The following is a 15,003-nucleotide window of genomic DNA, read 5'->3' as shown; positions in this document are numbered from 1 at the left end:
TCCTGGTTGGTCATAAGTGAGAATCCCTCTTTCTCCTTTTGAAGACAAAACGGTACTAGCTCAGCAGCAACCCAGTAAGTACAAAACGGAATTTAATAGTATAGTATTACAACTATTCGCGAAGTTGATGCGATGATGCTATCTTTCATCTGTGACATTGACAATCGCATCCGATCGGTACGTACGTAGCCCATCACATGAGATGCATGGGCAGAGCCGTCGATCTCTTCGACCCTGTTCCTCTCTGACTCGAGGTCCCATCGCCATCAATTTTAATCACCTACAGTAGCTAACAAGCAAGCAAGCAAGCGAGTGGTTAACTTTGGTTTTATTTGCGGGGAGGCAAGTGGTTAATTAGTTAGGTTAGCGGTTAGCCTGGCTCTTCAGAATCTTCTGTCAAATCGATGGCTAGAGGTAGAACTGTCAGGCAGTGCAGCGAGAGCCGTGGTGAACTTTTGGAACGCGCAGCGCCACCAACTGATCAGCCACAGCTTACGCTATCTCTTAACGATAAAAATCTCACTGATCGTCAGATACGTAGGCGTGACAAAGTAACCGACAGTAATAAAACGTTGAAAAAGATTCGGTTTACTTTCGTCGAGCCGGAGGCGATGGATCGAACGTCGCGATTTGGTCGAGATGATGGCAGATTAACCACCGTCGTTGGGGTTCCCTACACGGTTGCCTGGAAAACGATAGTGCACATCAGGAGAGCTACATGTGATTGCAGCAGATCATATGCCTAGCAGAGGGCAGAGATATCCCGGGTGAATGAGTGAGACCAAAATGTGCAGGCAAGCAGAAAGGGTGCAGCTAGCATAGCTTAATGCAGTAGCAATGTGATGCATCAGGCTACCAATCAATGCGATCATGTGCTCTCAAATATAAGTGGGCATGATTAGCTCAAATCACAGACGCCAAATGATAAAAAGAAACAAGGTCGTGCTGCATGCCTGCAGTTTCTTATTGCAGTCAACCGGCTGCAGCTATATCTTCGCTGTTTCAGCTTCTCTTCCTCTGCATCCTTCACTAGATGCAACTATTTATAATTTTACCAACAAGATTTACTCCGTATATTCTTATGCTGGACCTTGCTAAAATGGTACTTTCTTTGATACATCTCTTTTTTGATGATAAGTATTTTTGGACGAATGAAGTATCCAACCTGCTGGAACGCCACGCCCACGGGTCCAGTATGCTGTGCAAGACTATACTAACAAGACGATTAAAATTAGACGCGGCTCTGTAAACCATGATTACTCTCATACTTTGATCACGACTTGGAGCACAAAAAGGTGACTCTTGACCTGATGATCACACGGGTGTGAACGGCCATCATTTGACCAGCCTCAGATATAATATTTGTACATGCAGATGGCACTGCTGCTGCTAGCTGTAGCGGGCAGCAGTGACGTCGGTCTGACATGCACACATCGCTCCGGCCGTCGCCATGAACGCACACATCAGATGAGGGTCAAACGGCAATGAATTACAGAAAAGAATTAGTACCACCACCAGATTAACACGGATTGATACAGCCGCTACGTGTGTGTGCACTGCACACGCGGCCCATGAAGACGAAGACGGTGCCAAATGCCGTCCCCACCGGCGTCCGCGTGGCTCCGGTCCGCCGCTCCGGCCCCTATATAAAGACGTCCGTGCGGCTCGATCTCGTCGCACTCCCGTCCATCCATCCATAGCTGCAACTGAAAGTCCCACACATCATCACCGCACCGCCCTTGTTAGCCATGACCGCTCTCGACTTCATGCTCGCCGAGAAGGCCCCCATAGCCGACACCGTCGCTCTCGGCACCGTCACCAACAATGCCGTCGCCGCTTCCGCCGTGCTGGTGCAGCAGCAGCAGCACAGGAGGCTGGAGGGCAAGGTGGCCATCGTCACCGGCGGGGCCCGCGGGATCGGCGAAGCGATTGTGCGCGCGTTCGTTCGTCAAGGCGCGCGGGTGGTGATCGCCGACATCGACGGCGCGGCCGGGGAGGCGCTGGCGGCCGCGCTGGGCGGCGCCTGCTGCAGCTATGTGCACTGCGACGTGTCGGTGGAGGCTGACGTGGAGCGCGCCGTCGGGTGCTGCGTGGCGCGGCACGGGAGGCTGGACGTCCTCTGCAACAACGCCGGCGTGCTGGGCCGGCAGGCGCCCCCGGCGGGCAACGGCGCCAGGAGCGGCGGCATCGCGTCCCTCGACGCCACTGAGTTCGACCGCGTGCTGCGCGTGAACACGCTGGGCGCGGCGCTCGGCATGAAGCACGCGGCGCGGGCCATGCTGCAGAGCCGCGGCGGAGGCGGCAGCATCGTGTCGGTGGCGAGCGTGGCCGGCGTGCTCGGCGGGATGGGCCCGCACGCGTACACGGCGTCGAAGCACGCGCTGGTGGGGCTGACCAAGAACGCGGCCTGCGAGCTCGGGGAGCACGGCATCCGGGTGAACTGCGTGTCCCCCTTCGGCGTGGCCACGCCAATGCTGGTGAACGCGTGGCGCCATGGCGCGGACGAAGAAGGGGGCTCGCCGGCGCCGGTGAGCGCGGAGGAGGTGGAGAAGGCGGAGGAGATGGTGCGGGGCATGGCGACGCTCAAGGGCCCGACGCTGAGAGCCGGGGACATCGCGGAGGCGGCGCTGTTCCTGGCCAGCGACGAGTCGAGGTACATCTCCGGGCACAACCTCGTCGTTGACGGCGGCGCCACCACCTCCAAGAACGTCATCGGGCTGTGATGGTGAAGTCAAACCGATTGAGATGCAGTTGGAGGGGAGTACGTGCTCGAGTGTCACCATCAAGTACAGCTCGATAGAGTGGGCCAAGCCGCATGCATGTACTCTACTTACTCCTAATTAATTAGCTTGGCACTAGTGGTAAGTAGGAGTAATTAGCTGGTGTTTATTCGATCTGTTTGGCCTGAGTGATGAACTATGGATTGCCTGGTTTTTCTTCTTCTTACCAAAACTGTTCTGGTGTCCGGATCGAGAAGAACTGTTTAGAGCATCTGAGCCCTTCGCCTCCTAGAGGACGCACCGGCGCAAATCATGTGTTGCGGCGTGATGCTCCTCAGTCGCGGTGTCCATGATTTTTTAAAAACTAAAATCCGGCACAAACACGGCGCAAATTCAATCAAACTTCGGCGAGTTCATACATATTTAAAATATTTTACAAAAGAAGAAGAAAAACGCTATTAGGCCCGCCGTCGCCCTCGCCGTTCCTCGCCGCCCTTGAAGCTCTACATGTCGAGGAGCCTATAGAACTTCGTGTAGTCGCCGCCGTCGTCGTCGTCGTCGCCTCCTCCGCGGCCGCCGCCCCAGCTGCACCCCTTCCCTGGTTGGCGCGGCGGGTTGCACGGTCCGGGAGCGTCCTCGTCGTCGTCGCTGTCGAGGACCACCACGCCATTCTCGTCCTCGCGCCCACGTTTGCGGGCGGCTATCTCCTACAGGGCTCGGCGCTGCCGGACCATCTCGTCGCGGAGGTAGTCGTCCCGCGCCCATTTTAGGGCGGCCTCGTCAGAGAAGCCGCGCCGGGCAATGGCCTCGTACTCCGCGGGGAGGCCGGGCTCCACCTTCGGCCTGATGAGGACGAGGCGGCCAGAGGTGGGGGAGGAGTCGGCGTTGCGGACGGAGCGGCGGGTGCGCTGGCTGACCGGCATGTCCTGGGGCTCCGGCTTGACGTGGCGGAGGCAGGGAGAGCCGGACGAGCGGCCGGACAAGGAGGAGGACGCCCCCAGATCCATGCGCCTTGGCGTCCACGAACTCCCACGTCGGCGGGAGAAGGACGGGGGTGCGGGGTACTCTAGCCTTGGCATGTTGCCGCCCTCGATATACTCGAGGACGACCTCCAGCTTGCGGCCGGGCACGCCCTACCATCGGCGGCGACCTTCGGAGTTGAGCCTTCCGGAGGGCACGACGTCGTTGGTGGCCTCGAGCTGCTCAGCGTGGCGGCGACGGAAGTAGGGCTCCCACAGCGGTCTGTCGGGGACGTAGCGCGGATCTTCCCTCATCGCCTGCGGCAGATTGGAGTGGATACGCGCGATCTCCGCACGCCGCGCCGCCCCGGTGGGCGGCGGTGGCACCGGGACCCCGCCGGCGCTGGTCCTCCACGCCTCAGGCACCTGCATGTCCGGCGGGACCGGGTACTCGGCCTCAAAGAGGAGCCGTGCTTCGTCCTCGTGAAGGTGGCGGCTGCCGAAGCCGTTCGCCGCCGTGCCATCGCCTGGAAAGCGCTCGGGCATGGTTGAACTGGAAACGGCGAGAAGAGAGGGAGGAACGGGAGGTGTCGAGGAACGAGGGCACCGGCGGTGGAGAGTCTGTGCGTCACCGGTGCGCTGGGGGCGGCTTATATAAGCGGAGGCGCCGCGCGTATGCATGGACGCCGTGTGTACGCGTGGCGGGCGAGAGACGCGCGGCGTCCCGTCTTCATTACGCCGCCCGTGAGGCATTAATGGAGGAGGCTGACCGGCGCGGCAGCTTTGGCATTGATTTTGCTAAGGGAACCGAGGCGATCAGGACGACGAAGCGACGAGAAGAGCCGAGTCGCTGCCAAGGAGGGCCCGTCGATTTTCGCGCCAAAAACGTTTCGGCCGGCGTCCCCCAGTGCGTCGGGTTCAGCCTGGGTCCGCCGGCGTCAATTTTGGCCCGAGTCGGCGAAAAAATGGCCTTCGGAGGTGCGACTGGGCCAAATTTTCGACGCCGGCGACCGAAAAATCGCCTGGGGGGCCTTGTTAAGGGCGCGAGTGGAGATGCTCTTAGTTTAGCAGTACTCACTTCATTCCATAATATAGTGTGTCTGTGCTTTTCAATATTTAAATCTGATCATAAATTTAACCAATGTGGACGACCGCGGGGTAGAAAAAATTGTACCATTGAAGAGCAAAAATTATACCATTGAGTTTATATTCGAAAGAAGTTTTTAATGGTATAATTATTTCGCCCGCCACAATCGGCCACATTGATTAAATTTATGATTAAACTTAAATCCCAAAAAAGGCAGATGCACTATATTATATGGACTGAAGGGACAAAGTGGTGCAGTAGTACATTCCTGTTCGGGGCCGACGGTGCGGACGAACCGTTGAGTGTTGGAGGCAGCCACTGACACAGTGTGCAGTTCAGTCGGGAAAAATATCTGGCACAGAATGTTTCATTGTGTGTTTGCGATTACTCCTAAGTAAAAAAATTCAAAATGCAGTGAAAATCATGTGAAGCAAATAATTCCAGATGCAGTTGGAGTACTTACTTAATTAGCTTGGTAACCAGTGGCTGTTCGTTTGGATCTGTTTGACATTGGCCTGTCACTTGATTTCTCCTGGCTTTTCTCTCCTCCGAATGAACAAAATCTGAAAACGAGGAGGAAATCTACCCTCGGCGGCAGAGCAAAGCAGTGACTTTGCAGAAGTTTAGAAATTAGTATAATGGAGGGATGGCAGGAGACTTTGCAGTGGCAAGTAGTAATACAAGTAGACTAGTAGTATAGTACTGTAGATGTCAAACCTGACGAAAGAAGAACGGCGGACTGACTAAGACTTTGCCAGTGCACTATGTATGCATCATAATCAGCAGTTGCGGTGACTAACAGACAGAGAGACAAACAGACAGCAGGGTTGCTTGCTATTCATTTCTTTCCCCCTGCTCATGCTTTCCGTGTGATATTTAGGAGATATTTGGTGCAGGAAGTATATACGTATGTAAAGAGGCCAACACAAGTCATAGAGACTTGTAACTGAGGAGAATGATGGCTGATTGAGTACATGCAGCGCCCAAGGGTACCGAGCACAACACTCGGCTATACCGCGTTTGGTTTTCAGTTTCACTGCCTGAAAGTGGCAGCAAAGTAGGCAACACAACAGTAGGTGGCGAGTAGCCCTGCGACACTGCATTGCTCCGCCGCGTTGCCTACTCGGTCGGCTGGCTCCCATGCCGTTTGGGTGGCCCGGGTGGTGATGGGCCGTCATGTCCCCCGAGGACGGCTGCGACTCGTACGCCTCGCTCCGCCATGTCGCTGCCTACCTTGCCACACCTCAGCAAGCAACAGAAGATGAATGCCCCCCTCCCCCCTCTCGTTTGCGTTTGGCTTCTCGCGTCATGATCCAGAGAAGAACTATAGCCAGACTTCGGTTCTTCTCGATGGTAGATAGCAACGTCAGAGCATCTACAGCCGGCGTCCAATTAGATCTCAAACGCCTGTGCGGGCTGACCGGTCATTAAAAAATTGACCTAGCCGGACGCCTCAAACCGGCCTTAAACGCTTGAGTTGTCCGACACCCCCATCTCTAGCCCAAATGTAAGACAAATATGAAGCGGGCCGGCCAGGTCCGGGCGCGTCCGTCTGACATGCCCAGCCCACCACCGCCCCCATCGTTGTCCCACAAAAAAAAACCCAACCCGGCTCCGCGCTCGGAACCCTAGCTCACTAGCTCTCCTCCCTTACTCTGTCCTCTCCTTTCCCCTCTTCGATTCCGATCCAATCCGGCGATAACGTCGAGTTTCGGCAGCCGCTCCGACTCCGACCTAGATGCCGACGAGGAGCTAGCCCTTCGCATTGCTTTGGAGCGGTCCAAGGTTGGACACCAAGGGAAGCCTCGGATCTACAGCATCGCCGCAGCTCCTCCACCGGCGCTGGCCCCTCTCGGCCCACGTGCAGCTCCGCGAGGGCTGCACAGTCCGCGCCTCCCTCACACCGTCCCCTAGCCTCGCCAGCTGCTGCTCCCCATGTGGGCAATGATGGGTGCTTGTGCCCGACCTGCCGGCCTGGGCGCGCACGACGAAGTCGGAGACGCGCCCTGCCCGCCGCGAGAGGCGGCGGGAAAGGGAGAGGCAGGTAGCGGAGCTGTCCGTGCGCCGCCGCGAGAGGCAACGGGAAAGGGAGAGGCAGGTACCGGAGCTGCCCGCGCGCCGCCGCTGTGGGATGCAGGCAGTGCCCGACGACGGTAAGTGGCTCCTCGCTTGGGTCTACAGCCGGTCGCTTACAACTGCAGAGACAGACGCTTGACAGCTCCGTCGAAAGAACGCCAAGGTGCTCCGGATTGCAATTGAACAGTCTGAGCACGAGGAGGTGGAGGCGGCTCGGCTCGCGAAACTCAAGTGGCAGCAAGACAGGGCCATCCGGTGGCTCTAAGGGCTCATCATCCTCTCCGACACCCCCACCAACAACAACGACCACGGCTCCTCGTCTGACGACTCAGATGATCCTCCACCAGCAGTCGACACTTGCAGTTGCGCCGACAAGGAAGCGGTAAATCTCCACCGTCTCTGTAGATAATTTTTAATTATTTATGTCTCTAATTAGAACCTATTCATCGTATGTTGATTATGTGAACTTTGAGTAGTTTTTGGAGATCCATCTGTCATTTTTTGGTGATCGAAATGTACATAACTAGCTTCGTTTTCATTGTCCGTGTGATGATCTACATAATTCATCTTCACATTGTATGGGTAGTATGGATCCGCGGGCGCGTTCACGCGCGTTTAAAGGTGTGAGTCTACCAAATTCGGCTGTAGATGCTCTCAGTCCACACAAGTAGTGCACTCAACTAGCTCTCATGCATCCTGCTCCATCGCCCACTGCACTTCTGTACCTGCCACTCTATGTTTATCACTTCATGATTGACAAGAAGATCGGCAGGAGATCATTGTTCCTGGAGAGCATATACGCGATCGATCCCTAAATTAAATCCCCTGTTGCACACACAGAGATCAGTTAATCATTCACTCCAGGCCCCTGCGTCCTTACTTTATACACAACAAAACACACATCAATCCGATCGCCCGGCCTGATCTGCTCTGCGAGTGGACCGTACCGTCAGTTCATCACTTGATTCCAAGACAACGGGGCGTCGTTCTGATTCTTCTATGGCACTGAAAAAAACTATGGAAAAATGGATACGAATCATGGTACATGACTGAACCGACGTGACCAACTATGGAGAAAAACTATTCCTCGATTCTTCTAGGGTCAACCCGTTCCGATCGATTTTGACCTCTGACCAACCACTTAACCGGGTTGACTTTGTCAACCCCGTTCCGATCCGCAGCGGTGTAGTAGTAATATAATCCATAAACAACTCAGCGTGCGGCATCGCCAAAAGGTTGCTGATTAATCAAGTGTACTGTATGAAGAACACAGCGCTTCATTTTGACTCCAGTATTTCTTCTGCTCAAATCTGACCCTCTGTTTTTTGTCTGCGGCTAACCACCTCACGTACGCGTATGCCGTCTAAGTGTAGTCCTAAACTTTTAATTTAATTTATTAATAATTTTAGACGTGATCGGTTTCCGGACGTAGGTGCACGGCTGATGAAATGTAAGGAATCTTCCCTCGTGGTGACAAAATTACGTTCTTTCGTGGATGACAGCAAGTAGAGCCTAACCATGGATGCGATGCGATGTGATCGACGGAGACGCAATTATTTTTAGCCACGCGATCTCTGATCGACGACCCAAATCTGACACGATTACAAGTTTATTATCATACGTCTACTTCGCTAATTTAGCGTTTGGCGCGAAAAATGCGGTAGCTTGAATTGGAGATCCGTCTCAAGAAATGGATTGTGGATCCTAGAGCTTAGCTTTAGCGTTGTACAGCAGTGCAACAGAAAAGGATCCGATGGCGTATGCAGCTGCTAGAGAACGCCTGCATGGATGCATCAGAACATCTTTGGCAGACCTCGCAAACCGGATCATCCGCTATAATAACCACTGATTTACAACACGGAGACTGTTTTGCCGACTCGAATAGATCTCGTAAATTCGATCGTCCCGTAAATTATTTTGGGACCCTGGATCCGCCGGCCCATTTTCTCTATATATACGGGATTTGTGCTCTTTTTTACAGGGACCACTAAAACATAGAAATGGTTGATGGAAGGGAAGTTTCAGCTCCCGCCACGGTCTTCCGCCGCGCGAGCTGCCGCCTGCAGAAGCGGCCCCTGCCCCCGCCATACGAGCTGCTACCTGCCGGAGACGCCGCCGCCCATGTCGTGCGAGCTGCTACTTGTCGAAGCACGCCGCCGCGTGAGCACCCGCACCCTTCCGTCGCCCCCTGCCGCGAGCTGCGGTGGCCGCCCGCTGCCGTGAGCCGCCACGCAAGCTGCAAGCTGGCCTGCTGCATGCCGCGGATCTGATTGATTTTCTTTTTTGCATTTTAGGGTGTTTTGTGCTATTTAACAGGGACCTTAGATTTAGAGAGAATCATTTAAATTTATTTTTTTTTACAAGAAAAAGCCTTTGGATTTTATGAGAATTGTGTTCTAAAGTCGTCGTGCTAAGGTCCAGTGGCACCAACGTGCCGGAGAAGAAACTGCTATCTTAGTTTGGTGGTAATATAACTAGTGGATCTTTTGTTTACTCAGTCTGTTTGACTGAACGGTACCCCGTCATTTCTAAATATAAGTCTTTCTAGAGAATCCAATATGAACTACATAAGAAGGAAAATGAATGAATCTAGACGACTACGTCTATATATATCCGTATGTACTCCCTCCGTCCGATGAAGAGTGTATATATAAAAATTTTGGGACAAATTATGAAGTGAAGTAAAAAATGCATTGGAAAGATACAAGCCACCACCTCTCTTTCCTCTTTAATTATCCAACCCTTAATTAGCTAAGTGCATGTAGAAATTAACTAGACCGAGTAGAATGTTATTGACCTTGATTACCGTGTGACGAGAGATGAGCATTTTTTTTTACTTTAAATTGTATCGGAAAGATGGATGTACACTCTTTTATGGACAAATTCTAAACCCAAGCGTACACTCTTTACTGGACGAATGAGTAGTCTGTAGTGAAATCTTTAGAAAGATTTATTTTGAAACGGAAGGAGTACATGTGATGAGCGATGGATTGGACATTGGCCACTTCTTTATCATGGCTATTATTCTCCTTCCTTAATTCAATCGTCGTGCCAGATGGAAAGGAATTCATCCACTCCCACTGACCTGGCCAAGTTCTGTAGTTGTATATATCCCGAATGGTTGACAATGGGTTTGGGATCACACTTTCTGAACCCTGGATGAATAAACACTGAAACGGCAGGGCAGAAGGGAGCAGTGACTTTGCGGCCGGACGGACGGAAGACGGAAAGCTCAAACTTGCGATGTCCACGGGCAGAGGCAACAGGCAAGTGGTGGCACAGAGCTGTCAAACCCGCCGCTAGCGGACTGACTAGCAACGACGACTTTGCCGGTACTGAACAAGTACGTACTACAAGATTCAGCAAGTTGCGGTGACAGGCAGACATGATTGCTTGCCGGAGCAATGTGTTTCTTCCCCCTTCCCGCTCATGCTTTCCCTATGGCTATGAGAGTTGACACAAGTGGTAGCATGTAGAGAGGCCAGCACAAGCCACAGAGGTGTGGCGCCGGGGAGAAGGATGGCGCGCCGATCGGGTCCGGACAGCAAGGAAAGACATGGGAACGGCACACTCGGCTGTGCCGCGTTTGGCTTTCAGTTTTAACCGCAAGCGGAGCGGCAGGCAAGTACTCCAACACAACAGTATACTTGGCGAGTACGCCAGCCCGTGTACGCATGATGGCTCCGCGCTCTACCCTCTTCGGTCGGCCTGCTGTTGCATGCCGTTTGGGCCGCGCGGCGCGGTGTCATCTCTGTTAGTACGACTGTGCGTGCTGTGCCGCCGGTGGGGTGTTGCCGGGCCACCGCCGCCCCGTCGCTTGTCAGCTGCCTGCTCTGCCCACGTCTCTCTCTTTTGAGACAGGTTGGCCCATGCATGACAATTACCCAAGGTCTCCATTACTTAACCCTAATTAGCGCCCATTAAGCTCTGCCAGTTTTGGAAGCAGACAGACACGACATAGCATTATTATGAAGTGACCGTGGAACTTGGTGTGCGTATCTGCGTGGTCCTCCAAGACAAGTGGAGAATAATGCATCCATGCAGGCCTTCTCTAGCTGCTGCATACGCCACCGGATCCTTTTCTATTGCCCTGCTGTACAACGCTAAAGTAGACGTCTATGGGTAATAAACTTGTAATTGTGTCAGATTTGGGCCATCGATCGGAGATCGCGTGGCTAAAAACAATTGCATCTCTGTTGCGTAGAGCACATCACATCACATCCATGGTTAGGCTATAGCTACCCTATACTCGCTGTCATCCATCGAAAGAACTTAATTTACGTGGATCCAATAATGCTAATTTTCTCATCACGAGGGAAGATTCCTTACTTTCCTTACATCTCATCAGCCGTGCACCTACGTCCGGAAATCGATCACATATACTCCCTCCGTTTCTTTCTATAAGACGTTTTAGACAACTGGTTTTGAAATGTTTTAGAAGCTGTCTGAACTTTCTAAAACGTCTTATAAAAATGCACAGAGGGGGTATGATTATTAAAGCTCATTAACTGCAGAAAAAACAGAAAGTCAAATCTGAGCACAAAAAATAGAGTCAAAATGAAGCTCCGTATCTCTTCATAAAGTACGATTGATTAATCAGCAACTTTTTGGCAATGTTGCACGCTGAATTGTTTATGGATTATTACACGGCCGGATGCGCATGGTCTAGTCTAATTTAGGTTAATCATAGTGGGAGTAACTTAGATAGTAACATAGCAATAATCAGTGGCGGAGCCACCGCCCAGCCACCCTGGGCACTTGCCCGGGCTCGTTGGCTCGTAACAGCAACGATCGACAGATTATACAGAGGGCTTAAATTGATCGATAACTTGCTTTACCTGGGCAAAAACCATTGGGCCTTTTTTTCTCACCGGTTCACAGCCCAACAAACGAGCAGTACCGCAGTCTGCAGTCCAGGCAGAAAAAAAAAAGAAACAACGCCGGGAATACCTACGATGGACGGTTCGATCGCTCCAACTCTCCTGTCAGGTTGTCCCTTCGTTTCTCACACGCGAGCGCAGGGACTGGGCGACAGAGGGGCCCTGGCGGCTGGCCCTGAGGCTGAGCCCTAGACGGCAAGACGCAGGGCCGGCGGCGAGCGATGCTAGGCTCCCAAGCAGTCTTCTCGTCCGGCTCTCCTTCCTCTCATCCGGCTTCGGCTTCCGTCGGTAAGAAATCTCTAGTGAAATTAGGGCTAGGGATCCCTCATCTCTGAAGTCTGAATAATTAGTATGGGTTAGGGAAGTAGGGATTGATGCGAGGTATGGATCGAAATACATACACACCCGTCTAATATACATATGCAGGCTATGGTGTGTAATAAGCAACTAATGGTGTGAGAGTTCAAGGTCTGGCTTAGGGGTTAGGGCTTAAATTTAGGGAAAAAAAATCATTGGGGATGATCATGAATTCATGACTAGAGAATTTATTTATTTTTGGCTGCTGAAACTACAAAATCTAGGTATATAAGAAGAGGGCAGCTTGCAGACCATGGAATTCATGCAGTATTTCTTACCTTCAAACTGAATAAACTGCGTAGCGAGAGAATGGTTCAAATGTTACACCGAGCGGGAGTTATTCAAGTTAGTTGATGATAAAGATAATTAATATTCGAACATTTACTGCAATGAAGTCTCAGAAAGGGCATTTGCCTCGTGATTTTCTTTAGCACATTGTCAGTATATTCCATCTGACCATCACTATTATCGCAAGCATTCCATTGTAATATATTCACATCTCACAACCAAATTTCTTTTAGTAATCATTCTTTATCTTGTAGTGCCTTCTATGAATTTGGCCATGGCGAGTTTGCCTCTAAGCAAGGCAGGTTATGTATCTTTCTTTTGGCAAAAATAAACAAGTGAAAGATGCTTTTGAATGTGGTGGAAGAAAACTGCACAATGACATGCGGCGACATCTGGTATGGATAGCTTTACTTTTGCTGGCAATATGGCCAGTTTGCCTCTATGCAAAGTTGGTTATATATCTTCTGTTGTCAAGTCTCAACTTTATCTGGTCTATGAAATGGATATAAATATATTATATATAGTAGTTCACTTCAAAATTACATTTTTGTGTGACTATTATGTTTATGTTTTCACTTGATTATTAATGTGAATTTCCGCTACAAAAGTTTGGTGCTATATTATGTGTTGTGTACACGAATACCCAAATTTTGTTTGTAGATTATACACTTAGGCTTAATTTGCCCAGGCTCAAGAAAAGTTCTAGCTCCGCCACTGGCAATAATCCTACACCTACGAATACCATACGTAAAGCTACGTAATCTTCTAAACTAAATATCACAAGATGATTCCTGCACCAAATATATCTATGACTTGTGTTGGCCTCTTTACACACGTATATATGATTCCTGCACCAAATATCTCCCAAATATCACAGGGAAAGTGTGAGCAGGGGGAAGAAATGAATAGCAAGCAACCCTGTCTGTCTGTCACCACAAGTTGCTGATTATGATACATGGTGCACTGGCAAAGTATTTAATCTTAGTCAGTCCGCGTTCTTCTTTTGTCAGGTTTGACATCTACAGTGCAACTCTACTTATATTGCCACTGCCAGTGGACAAAGCAAAGTCGCCGTCCATTCTAAACTTCTGCAAAGTCACTGATTTGTTCCGCCGCCGAGGCTTGATTTTCTCCTCGTTTTCAGATTTTGTTCATTCGCACTTTCCACTATGAACGGATGTGGGAACGTCTACCATCTTTGCACACGACAGTGGAGAAAGTATGGATGGAGAAGGGGAAGGCAAAGAATCTGTCTGATGTTTCAGGAAAGCTGCTGTCGATGAGAGGGTCTCTCACCCACTGGAGTAAAAATAACTTTGGTTCAGTCCTGCGCAAAACAAAAAGGGTCAGAGACAGTATAAGTAAACTTCTAGAGGAGCGTCAGTCGGAGGCTAGAGAGGCAAAATTGAAGAAACTATCAAGTGAGCTTGATGAACTGCTGTTGCGAGAAGAGATCATGTGGAAACAGCGGTCAAGAATTCAGTGGCTAAGAGAGGGCGACAGGAATACGAAATATTTTCAGCGTAAGGCCACTTGGCGCTGAAAAAAGAATTCTATTCGGAAACTGAAAAGAGAGGACGGCACCTGGGTGGAGAGAGAGGAGGAGTTACAGAAAATGGCCACTGAGTTCTTTAAGACTCTGTTTACGGCTGACAAAGGAGTTGACCCTAGTGCCCTTTTGAATCTGATTTCCCCTAAAATAACCACGGAGATGAACAACTTGCTGATCAAAGACTTCACTGACGAAGAAATAGCGAACGCCTTGTTCCAAATTGGCCCCCTAAAAGCACCAGGAGCGGACGGATTCCCTGCTAGATTCTACCAAAGAAACTGGTCCTTGGTCAAAGAAGATGTCACTAGCGCAGTAAAGAATTTTTTTGAGACAGGAATCATGCCGCCCGGGGTTAATGATACTGTCATATGCCTCATTCCGAAGAGCAAAAATCCCCAATACCTTAAGGATTTCCGGCCGATCAGCCTATGTAATGTTATTTACAAAGTGGTGTCAAAGTGCCTAGTGAACCGCCTCAGGCCTTTTTTGGATGAGATTGTCTGAAACTCAAAGCGCCTTTATACCAGGAAGGATGATCACGGACAACGCTATCATTGCGTTCGAATGTTTCCACAGGATAAATCACTCTAGAAGTAAATTCAACACCAACTGTGCCTACACGCTTGATTTGGCAAAGGCGTATGATAGGGTTGATTGGTGCTACTTGGAAGGAGCCCTTCAAAGACTTGGCTTTGATCGAATCTGGATCAAGTGGGTCATGGGCTGCGTGAGGTCTGTGTCCTATTCAGTGAAGTGGAATGGTCAACTGCTGGAATATTTTTTCCCCCTCTAGAGGTCTCAGGCAGGGCGATCCTTTAAGTCCATACTTGTTTCTGCTGGTGGCTGATGGCCTGGTTAACATTTTGAACAGAGAGGTGGAAAATGGAAACATAACCCCGATCAAAATTGCTAGGGGAAGCCCGGGGATTTCTAACCTTCTATTCGCCGATGACAGCCTCCTCTTCTTCAAGGCAACCGAGCAGGAAGCAAGGGTGATTAAGAACGCCCTGGATCGATTCCAAGGATGTCCAGGCCAACTTCTCAGCCCAGCAAAGTGTTCACTACTCTTTAGTGAGCTTTGTAC

The 15,003-nt window shown here is 51.0% G+C and overlaps 2 pseudogenes; one reads left to right on the top strand and one right to left on the bottom strand.

Annotated features, from left to right (window-relative positions):
• The first annotated feature begins 1,673 nt into the window (after positions 1-1,673).
• On the top strand, positions 1,674-2,943 carry LOC125540916 (sex determination protein tasselseed-2 pseudogene; annotated as a pseudogene).
• A 280-nt stretch (positions 2,944-3,223) lies between these two features.
• On the bottom strand, positions 3,224-3,799 carry LOC147983681 (uncharacterized; annotated as a pseudogene).
• Positions 3,800-15,003: the final 11,204 nt, after the last annotated feature.

The sequence above is a fragment of the Triticum urartu genome, chromosome 2A (genome assembly GCF_056163025.1).
Source record: "Triticum urartu cultivar PI428250 chromosome 2A, HENAU_Tu73, whole genome shotgun sequence".
NCBI lineage: Eukaryota > Viridiplantae > Streptophyta > Magnoliopsida > Poales > Poaceae > Triticum > Triticum urartu.
This window is presented reverse-complemented; position numbering and strand designations above follow the sequence as displayed.